Genomic DNA, 9806 nt, shown 5'->3' with positions numbered 1-9806 from the left:
TTCCTTTCCTCACAGGATCTACTAGAAGATCCTGTGATGAAGATAATAACACCAATAATTTCTCTCTCCCACACAATTCTTTTTTTCACAAAGGTAAGAAGTTGGACCCTTGGGCTGCAGAGATGTTTTTTGAATACAAAATGATAGAAGAAGATAAAGGTTATAATAAAAACATAGCCTTAGAAAGTGATTCTTACTCTTGAGGGGAAAAAAAGAAAAAGAAAAAGAAAAAAGAAAAAAAGATGTTTCAAATTCTATCATAGCCTAAAATCTTAAGCTGCCTTTGATCTATTTGAATGACATGGAAACTAATTACTACTTCTTTCACAAGCTGATAAATTACATCAAAAGATATTGCGGACCTGATACTACATGGGTGTTACATAAATATCCTTAAATATTTCAATAATATGTGCTTCAAAGATGTAGATTTGCACAGTTCATATAACTTTATTATACAGAAAAAACAGCACAGTGAAGCTAGAAACAAACAAATGATCAAGTGAAAAAAAAAGTATGCATTTCTGTACAAAATCTAGAACTGAGACAATGTTTAATACAATTGGAGGCTTTTTAAAGTTATAAACTTTTTAACAAGTCTGGCATACTTGTTAATACAAGGACTGCTCCAAAAGTTATAAACCCTATCTTATTATGTTGGCCTAAGACATCAGAGGCAGAGGCTGGTGGTGTGATAGAAGAGGTTGAACCTTCCCACCAATATTTCTCTACATTTTGTTGCCTTGTGACAGATGGTAACAGAGTCTGATAAAAAATATCTAATGTGGAAATGCATATAACACGATCATGTAAAATAAATACTTTCATGTGGAAAAAAATGGCAGCTATTGGCATTTACTTATGTTTTCTGAACATTTATGGAGTCCAAAAATTGGATGTGAGCATGGTAAGGTGGTGGTGGTACGTTTCAGCAGCAATGACAACAATAAGAAAGACAACCTATGTTCTGGATGGCCATGTACAGATGTCACACCATGAAATGAAGATCATCTTGAACAGCTCATCTGTGCAGATCAGCAGATTGGAATCAAGGAACTCTGTAGGAAGTTGTGTATCTGCTTCAATGAGTTGGAAGTCATGGTGGTAACACTGAAGCATCGTGAAATTTGTGCCATGTTGGCCCCAGGAATGCTCACACAGGAACAGAAAGAACACTGTATGTGAGTTTGTCAGGACCTACTGAACAAATAGTTCAGGCTGGAGGTGAGAGTTTCTTGGATTACAACATTAGTGGGATAAGATGCGGTCTCAGCACTGTGAGGTCGAGTAAAAATGGCAGTTTTTGGCGTGGCAACATGTGAATTCCCTATTGAAGAATCTCAAGATATGGCCCTCAGTGGGTAAAATATGAACTGTGTTTTGGGATAGGAAAGGGGTGTTTCTGTATTTCCTAGAACCATGACAACTGACAGCAGTTACATCATGTCACTGACTAAGCTGAAGGCTCAAAGTTTCAGAATTGGGCCACAAAAGAGAATGTTTTTTTCTCTTTCAACAAAAAATGCCAGGTTTGAAGACTGTGAAGCACACTGACAATCTCAGTGGGACTGTCTTGCCACACCCATCATATATTATGATTTGGGCACCTTCTGACTTCCATCTCTTTGGGCTGATGAAAGATTAAATGTGGCCAACATTTTACTAGCAACAACACCATCATAGCAGCTGTATTATAGTGGGTCGCCTCCAATGCTGCAGATTTTTGTGAGCACTGTATGCAGGCTCTTGTTCATTGCTGGCAAAAACGTATAGCTAATGGTGGTGAGTGTGTTTAAAATAGTGTTTTGTATCTGAAAATTTGCACTATCAAACAGTGTTATTGATCTCTTTATATCTGTCATTTATTCTAGGAAATAAATAGTAGACATTACTTTGAGAGTAACTTCTCTGTTATCGGTTTCCCCCCCCCCCCCATTAATATTTTAATAGTTTCATTTAAACAGTTTAAACATACATTTTGTAATTTTGTATAATAACAAGATTGCTTAGCAGGGAATAAGAATTTCCTGAACCAATTTCATAAATACTGTTAATACAGATACCTGTTTCTTTTGAGGCACTCACTCTGTCACACACATGAGTCTAGGACAATCTGAACTTTATCAGGGTCCTTTTGTGATATGTTTGGCCTCCAGAATGAAGTTGGTTACCTTACAGGGTATATACAGTATCATAGCCAGCATTAAAGAAGTTTTATATTCCCTACATTATGAGTGAATAATAATGAATACTTAGATATACATAATTAAATTGAGCTCAGAGTATCTGTGCTTCCACTGAAAGTATGTCAGGATTTTGTTGATTTTTGTAAGTTTCGTGAGTATATCCACATCTGCATGTATACCAAAGAAAGGTAATCTCCAGTGACTTATCAATATCTAGTTCTATGTTTCATCTTAAATGATATTATGCACATAATAGTTACAAGTCAATTGTCAATTAGCTGCCTAGACTTTATAGTCCCTCTATAAAAGGGGGGGGGAGGAGGAGGCACGCACATTTCTTGAATCCACTGGAGTCTATTATGTGAGCCCAGGATAGGGTGTCTTTTTTTTTTTCCTTACTCCAGTATAATAATTACATAAGCCACTCTCTTGGATATTCTATATCATCTGTATATTCATTGATTGTACAAGCAGAAAGACACTTCATGTTGTATATGGAGACAATTTAATGCTTTATCATACATGTTTGAAGCTCATCTTTTAAAGCACATAACCATGAATTCTAATTTATCCAAATTATTGTACATAGTAAATGTATGGAACTATGTTCCCATTTCATACAATTTCCTTTGATTTTGAGATGTGCATTGAAATATGGGGAAAAAACAAACAAAACAGCCCATAGTTTACAGTTAATACACATGCTGATTAATGAAAGATTCAAATAATCTTTATCTTACTGTAGATAAAAATGATGAGAGGAGAACAAAATGTCTTGATTACTTAAATATGTTAAACAGGATGTTCTTAACGTGTTTGACATGAAAATACAAGGTTTGAAATTAATGTTTAGTTACTGGAAATGTTTCTGTCCTTTTTAACAAAGACTCAGTAGCTATAAGTATATCAAAATGAATATTACTTCAGAATAAATTCCTACTGCATACTGTTGAAACTAAAATGATAGAGATTTTTAACAGATAATCTTCGTTTAAATATTAGTAAAGAAAGAAAGAAAATATCAGAAAAATGCACTATTGTTTGCCTTCTGTAAAAAACAATTTATATGTAATTTTTTAAGAAACAAATGCTATCATTGAATATCATTTTGTCAGTTCCTATTATGCCATCTGTTTCATGGCAACAAAATGTAACAGAATATTGGGGAGAAATTTCAACATCTGCTATCATACTGCCAACATCCACTTCTGACATTGTGGGCCAATATAAGGAAGAATTGTTTTCAGAGCAGGCCTTTGAGAATTGCTCTGGGTTTTGAGCAGTGAGGAACAGAAAAAGCAGGCAAGATAAGGATGAGACAATAATAAAAACAACATTTGGATTCCAGAACTAAGGGCAGCTGAAAATTAAAAGACTAAAATGTTTAATTTCTGTAATCATTATACATACTAGGAATACCTGATTAAATTTTTAATAGTCAAAGAAGGAAGCACTATGGATGGACAATGTCCTTTCAATAATTAATATAACAGTTCAACAGCCAGTTTAACAGGGAAATTACCTGCTTAGGAATAGATGATTACTTGCTTGTGTCTAGGCTATTTTTGAATTTCTCCAAAGAAGACTCCATGTCTGAGTAGCCTGTTCTATTGCTCTGTAGCCCTCAAAGTAAAGAGTTTTTCCTTATGTTCATATGAAACCTTGTATGTTCCTGTTTGTGTGCATTGCCACTTGTTCTGTTGTTGGGCCACTGAAAAGAACCTGTCCACATCCCCTTGACTATTTCTCGTTAGACATTTGTAAACATTAGTAAGATACTCCATTTCAAGCTCACGCTTGAGCAGGGCAGGTGCATGAGAATGAAGGACTGCTAGCGATGGAGTGTTATGAACTGACCACAGCACTCATTCTCCATTTGGAGGAAGTGAAAGAGTGAATTTGAGTTTGAGAAGAAAGAAATTGGATGGGGGGGAAGTGCTTTTTGGTTTTGGTTTTGCTTCTCACTGTTATATTTGATTTTTTAATTGACAACAAATTAAATTAAGATTTTTTATTTATTTATTTTTTGTCTTACAACAGCAATTAATCAAAAATGCCTCTGTCTTTATTTCAGCTCATTATCTTATTTTCTTCCTATTTTGACGAGGAGAGGAAGTGAAATAGTATCTGATTGGACAACTAACAGAAGTTAAGCCACCACATACTCTTTAATAGATTTCCAATTTGCTGTAAATTTCCATATATTTGAGTTTTTCAGCTACTATTGTTCTTTTATTTACAAAGAAATACAAAACAACAGCAACAGGAAACTTCACATGGCTCTGATTGTGAAACTTGTGTAATCTGCTCCCAGGGCAAGGGTGGCCCAAGGTGTTTTTCTTAAGTAATCAAATAGACAGATGGACTGAGCATCCAAATATTATCCTATCAGTGTATGATCTAATTCAAATGCCATCAGTACCTACCTATCACTTTCAGATACTTTATCTGAAAAACATTAGGAAATAATGTTTATAATGCTTATACAGAACTGTGTCATAAAAATGGTGTGTATGACTAGCATAGTCTTAGTATTTTAATCTCCTAGAGGTTAAATCCTTTGTAAATACAAATCCTATTTCATGTATTCACTCATATAAAGTATTGCTTTCCTACTGTATTGTTATGTTAAATTATTATCTCTGTATTCTTGCTGTAAGATGTACATAATATAGATCTAAACTAATAGGCTCTAAATTATTCTGCATAAATCATGCAGTACATCCCTTCTAGAAAAAATAGTGAGGGATAGCTTCTTAAAATGAGGAAATAGCTGCCTCAAAATATAATTAAATATCCTTAAAATGGAATTAATTTTTTCTCTGCTTGAGTAGGATTGTTGCAAGAAGTCCTTCAGAAGTCAATTCCAACCTCAACTATTCTGTGATTCTCTAATTGGAATAGCATACTAATGTAGCTAATTAATAATGCAGTTTTCTAGAATGACTGTATGTTTTGTTTGGATTTGATATTGTGCTATTGCTATAAGTAATGTTACTCTACTACTGATATAGAGATTTAAAGAAAAGTCTGCTACTGTGGCAAGATAAATGTTTTTTTTTTGCAGTGTACTGATCCCATGACATCTCACATTAGAAATGTTACACTTAAAAAGCATTTATTTTCACATGAAATTGCCTTTCTGAAGAAGTACTACTCTTGTTTTGTAACTCTTTTTTTGGGAGCATTGTGAAAGACTATTAAGTACGGATCCTATGGTTTCCACTCTAACCACTGTGCATAAGTTGCCTGTATAAAAAGCCTCATGTTAATTCTGTGATTGTCTCTGGGGCAAAGAAAAACAAAAACAAAAACAAAAAAACCTGAAGTTTAATTTTACACACACGCGTGTGTGTACTCGTGTGTGTACGCGTGTGTGTACATTACCAGCTGTCTTAGCTGAGGACAGAATTTTGTCTTGAAAATTAAGCATTTCTTGTTTCTAATGTAACTTCCATGTAAGGAGAAAATCAATGGAAACCTTCAGGTATGTGTGAAGATCTCTCTCTCTCTCTCTCTCTCTCTCTCTCTCTCTCTCTCACACACACACACACACACACACACACATGCTGCATTATTAAAATAAATAATATTTACATGAAAAAAAACAAAAACAAAAAAACCCCACAGTATTTGCTCTATAGGAGTAGAAGATCCAGACTTCTGAATCTCTATCATAAAGAAAATATCTTTTTCCATATTTTTATACTTAGTATCTGTGAAATATAGTACATATTACATGCCAAAAAAAAAAAAAATGACATAAATCCCACTGAGACCAATATCGCAGTAAAGAAAGCACAGGGATGGATAAAGAGAAGCAGTATGTTATGAGAAAATAAGGAGGTAAAGAGACTTCTATAAACAATAACTAGACCCTATATCTAATTTACTAAACAAACTTTCTCTGTATTTGATTAGAAAACTATAAATTCTAATAAAACTCCCATTTTTTTCACAAGTTAAATATATATAGATTCCAGGAATATCTTAACCTGATTAAAAGACTTAATGATAAACAATAAAATGTCTGGTATAATTATGCCTGGAGAGCAGACAATAGGCACATACTTATATTTGAATTTGCCATTGTAAACTAGCATGAAATGTGTATACAGAATTATGGAAAAGTTGTGTGCTGCTTGCAGTGTAAGAGCAGTCTTTAAATTCACAGGAGGTTAATGATCTGATGTAAGTTGCATGTGTAAAATGTTTTAAATAAAAATCTCATAAAGATATGTATTTAAATTAAGGCCATAGTTACTAAAGGAAATAAATACACTTATGAAAGGATTTAAGTCCTTGTAAAGCTCCATCAGATCACTTGCTGTCCTGAAAGCATATTAAAAAATTCCTCTGCTCAACAACTATACAGTTGGGATCTCTTACTGGAGCTGCATGTCAGTAGCCAAGTGTTATGTCTCATCCCTGTTGAAGTGTTGTGCTTTGCATCAGTGCTTAGCAACAATCTTTGCCTTAAGGTACAATTGCTCTTGTTTCATGCATACGTGTTTTGACTGTTATCAGCACCTATCATGACTGAATGATGTTCTGAAAATCCTAAATAAGAAATATTGATTGTAATGTTTATGGCAGTTACTGCCCAAAATAAACTACTTAAACATTGGAAAATTGAGTGTAAAGGTGTTCACCCAGTGAAGATTACCACACTTAGGCTAACATTTCTGAATACGTTTCGGGCTCTCAAGTTCTATAAGCAAAATAAATAAACAAAAATAGAATTTTAATACAAAGTATAAAAGAATATGGGAATGAGGAATGTTCATTTATACATGATTAAGAGTTTGACTATCTCCATAGCTGTAAAGAAAGATACTAGAAGAAGGAATGAAAGTGGTTCCTCGACATAGCAAAAAAAAAAGAATATTGATTGGTGATATGGTAATCTGAGCACAATTTCAGATTAAACACTAGTGAGAGAGAAAAATACATGGTGTGATTGGTAGTATTAGTTCAAACAATAAATAGAAATTAAACCTGCATGTCTTTGAACTGTGAAAAGAAACTGTGAAGACATTTAAAATCATTAATGATTTAATATTTGTAATGCTGTTGAAACAGTATTTATTTATTTGTTTATTTTCCAGAGTATACCTGTGATTGAGGCCAGTGAAACCATGCAAGGGCCTAAAAGATTTTTCTTGTCTGTGTTTGTCCGCAAAGAGAAATCCAGAAGTGCTGGCAGTTCACTAACTGCTGAAGCACATAAAATTGGCCTCAGGTAGAAGAAAAAAAAAGTGTTGTATGGATTACATTTGTCATTATAATAGTTTTGAGGAACCTGTAGGTAGGTAGCTGGTGCTTTTCACCTGTCTGAGATCACAAGATCATCAGTTCTATTACGAGAAAAACTTTCTCTAAGGTCAGATTGTCTCACAGTTAACTGATTAGTAATAACTAACTTTCTTGCCTGCATTATTTTTTATTAATTTTATTCCTCTTGTTTTCCTGAGATAGCTATTTTTAGGTTTCTAATCTTACATAAAAATTTAAAGCAGCTTGTATTCACAAGTTAAAAAAAAAAAAAAAGAGGATAAACAACTGTGCTGGGAAGCATTCAAGGTCAGGTTCTTTTGGGCACTGGACAAACTGATGTAGTGAGTAGCAACCCTACTCATGGCACAGGGGAGTGGAACTTGATGATTTTTAAGGTCTCTTTCCATCCAGTCTCTATCCATCCAGATAATACAATGCTTTTGATGCACAGAATGTACAGTATATAGATGGTCCTGGGTTATCACAGTGAACAAAACTAACTGATCACAAAATATCCTTAGATTAAAATACTCTTAAACACATCCAAGAACTGTCTGAGAATATGTGTGGCTGGCTCAGGAAAAAACTGTAATTTAAAATCTTAACAAAATGTATGATTTAATTTCAGTGTCTCCAAAAATGTTTCTTCCCTCTCTTTAGCATATTAATACAACCATAAGCGTATTGTTCTACTTTTTGGTTTACCGTGCTTGATGATTGCAAAGGTTTTGCCAGAGGGTAATCATTCAGAATTTCAATCTTTATTGAAAAGAGTGTAATAAGGAATATCAAAATTAGAATGTATCTATCTGATGCAGCTGGAAAGGAGAAAACATTAGTTTTCATAGAGTTTGAAACAATGGATTAACATTCGTATAAATTAGTCTGTTTATTTTAAAAGATCAATGTATGTAGCTATACAGTGGATAGACACTGTATCTACAGAATAAAAAATATTTTAAAAGTAAATGAACTACTATACAACACATGATGCAGATTTTTTTAAATGTATTTAAACTCAGGAAATTAACTGAAGGTTAGATTATCTTTCAAAATCTGTTTTTATATAAAAAAAAAAATTATAGATGTATCTAACAGGACAGTATTTAATTCCATCCAGCCAGACATTATATGAGTTGCAATGTTAAAGAACTCAATTTACATTTATGTTGACTAATTTTATTTTTTCTTTTTTATAGCGCAGTTCTAGTTCACTACTGTATGGGACTGTATCTGTGATCAAACTACTCCTGTATTAGAAATCTAATACAGCAAATAATAATGTATTAAAGATGTGACCCAAATAAACATCAGAAATTAATAACAAAGGGAACAGAAGATAAGGAGATGGATATTTTCACATATGGGTTCTTATTTTTCCATTGTAAGTCATAAAGCTCACATTTATTTACAGTTTATTATCAGCAGTGTTTGTTTAATGGCTTGTAGTTATTTTCCTCCCTAGTTTATTTTCAGAATAATGTTCTTCTTCAAGTTAGTTTTGTTAGTTTTGTGCAGCCAAAGGGATAGGTCAGATAAATCAGAATATGTAGAATTTGGAGCTTGTCTTTTACAAAATTTTGATTTTATTTATGAATATCCATGTGATGAAACGCTTAGGGGAAAAAAAAAAAAACCTTTTACATTGATGGTGAACAAGAAAATTCATAATAAATAGAAAACCTCTTTATATTTTATCCATAATTTTGCTGAGTTACTTTTCCCTACAATGTCTTTGCTATTTTTTGCATATGTCTTTTAAAGAAAATTAGGCACTGGTTAAGTTCTCAGAATGCACTTGATTTCATATCTGCAGATCATGTGACTTAGGCCTATGAAAAATGTTATGAACACTCTTGTGTCTCGCTCCGATTTATAGGAGGGAGATGAGGTTCTTTTAATATTATATACCCAGCGTGAGATTAAGAAACAACGGTTCAAATGTTGGTCCGACCAGTTTATTATAATCCTAATCAGGGACATGGGGAAGGGAAGGAGGGCGATAGAAAAGAGAGGAAAGAAGCAAGAATTGCGTAAAGCGGGGATAGTCACCACCAGGATCCAGCAGCGGTCCCGTTGCACGACGTTTCGATGGTCTGAGGTAGAAGCAGCAGGGGGGGAGAGAGAGAAGCAGCATGGCCGGCCTTGGGCAGCAAGCAGGTGGCAGAAAGAAGTCGCGGAGCCGATCCAGGAGGAAGCAGCAGGACTCAGGTAGCAGGCCCAGGGGGAGTCCGCCAGCACGCAGGAATTCCGTGGTGAGGGATCTGATGGCAGACACCTACCCTCGTGGTTTTCGGTTCCTCCTTTTATCCTCCTTTTCCTCCTGCCTACGTGACACCCCTT

Source organism: Meleagris gallopavo, chromosome 1 (assembly GCF_000146605.3).
Source record: "Meleagris gallopavo isolate NT-WF06-2002-E0010 breed Aviagen turkey brand Nicholas breeding stock chromosome 1, Turkey_5.1, whole genome shotgun sequence".
Taxonomy (NCBI): domain Eukaryota; kingdom Metazoa; phylum Chordata; class Aves; order Galliformes; family Phasianidae; genus Meleagris; species Meleagris gallopavo.
This window is presented reverse-complemented; position numbering follows the sequence as displayed.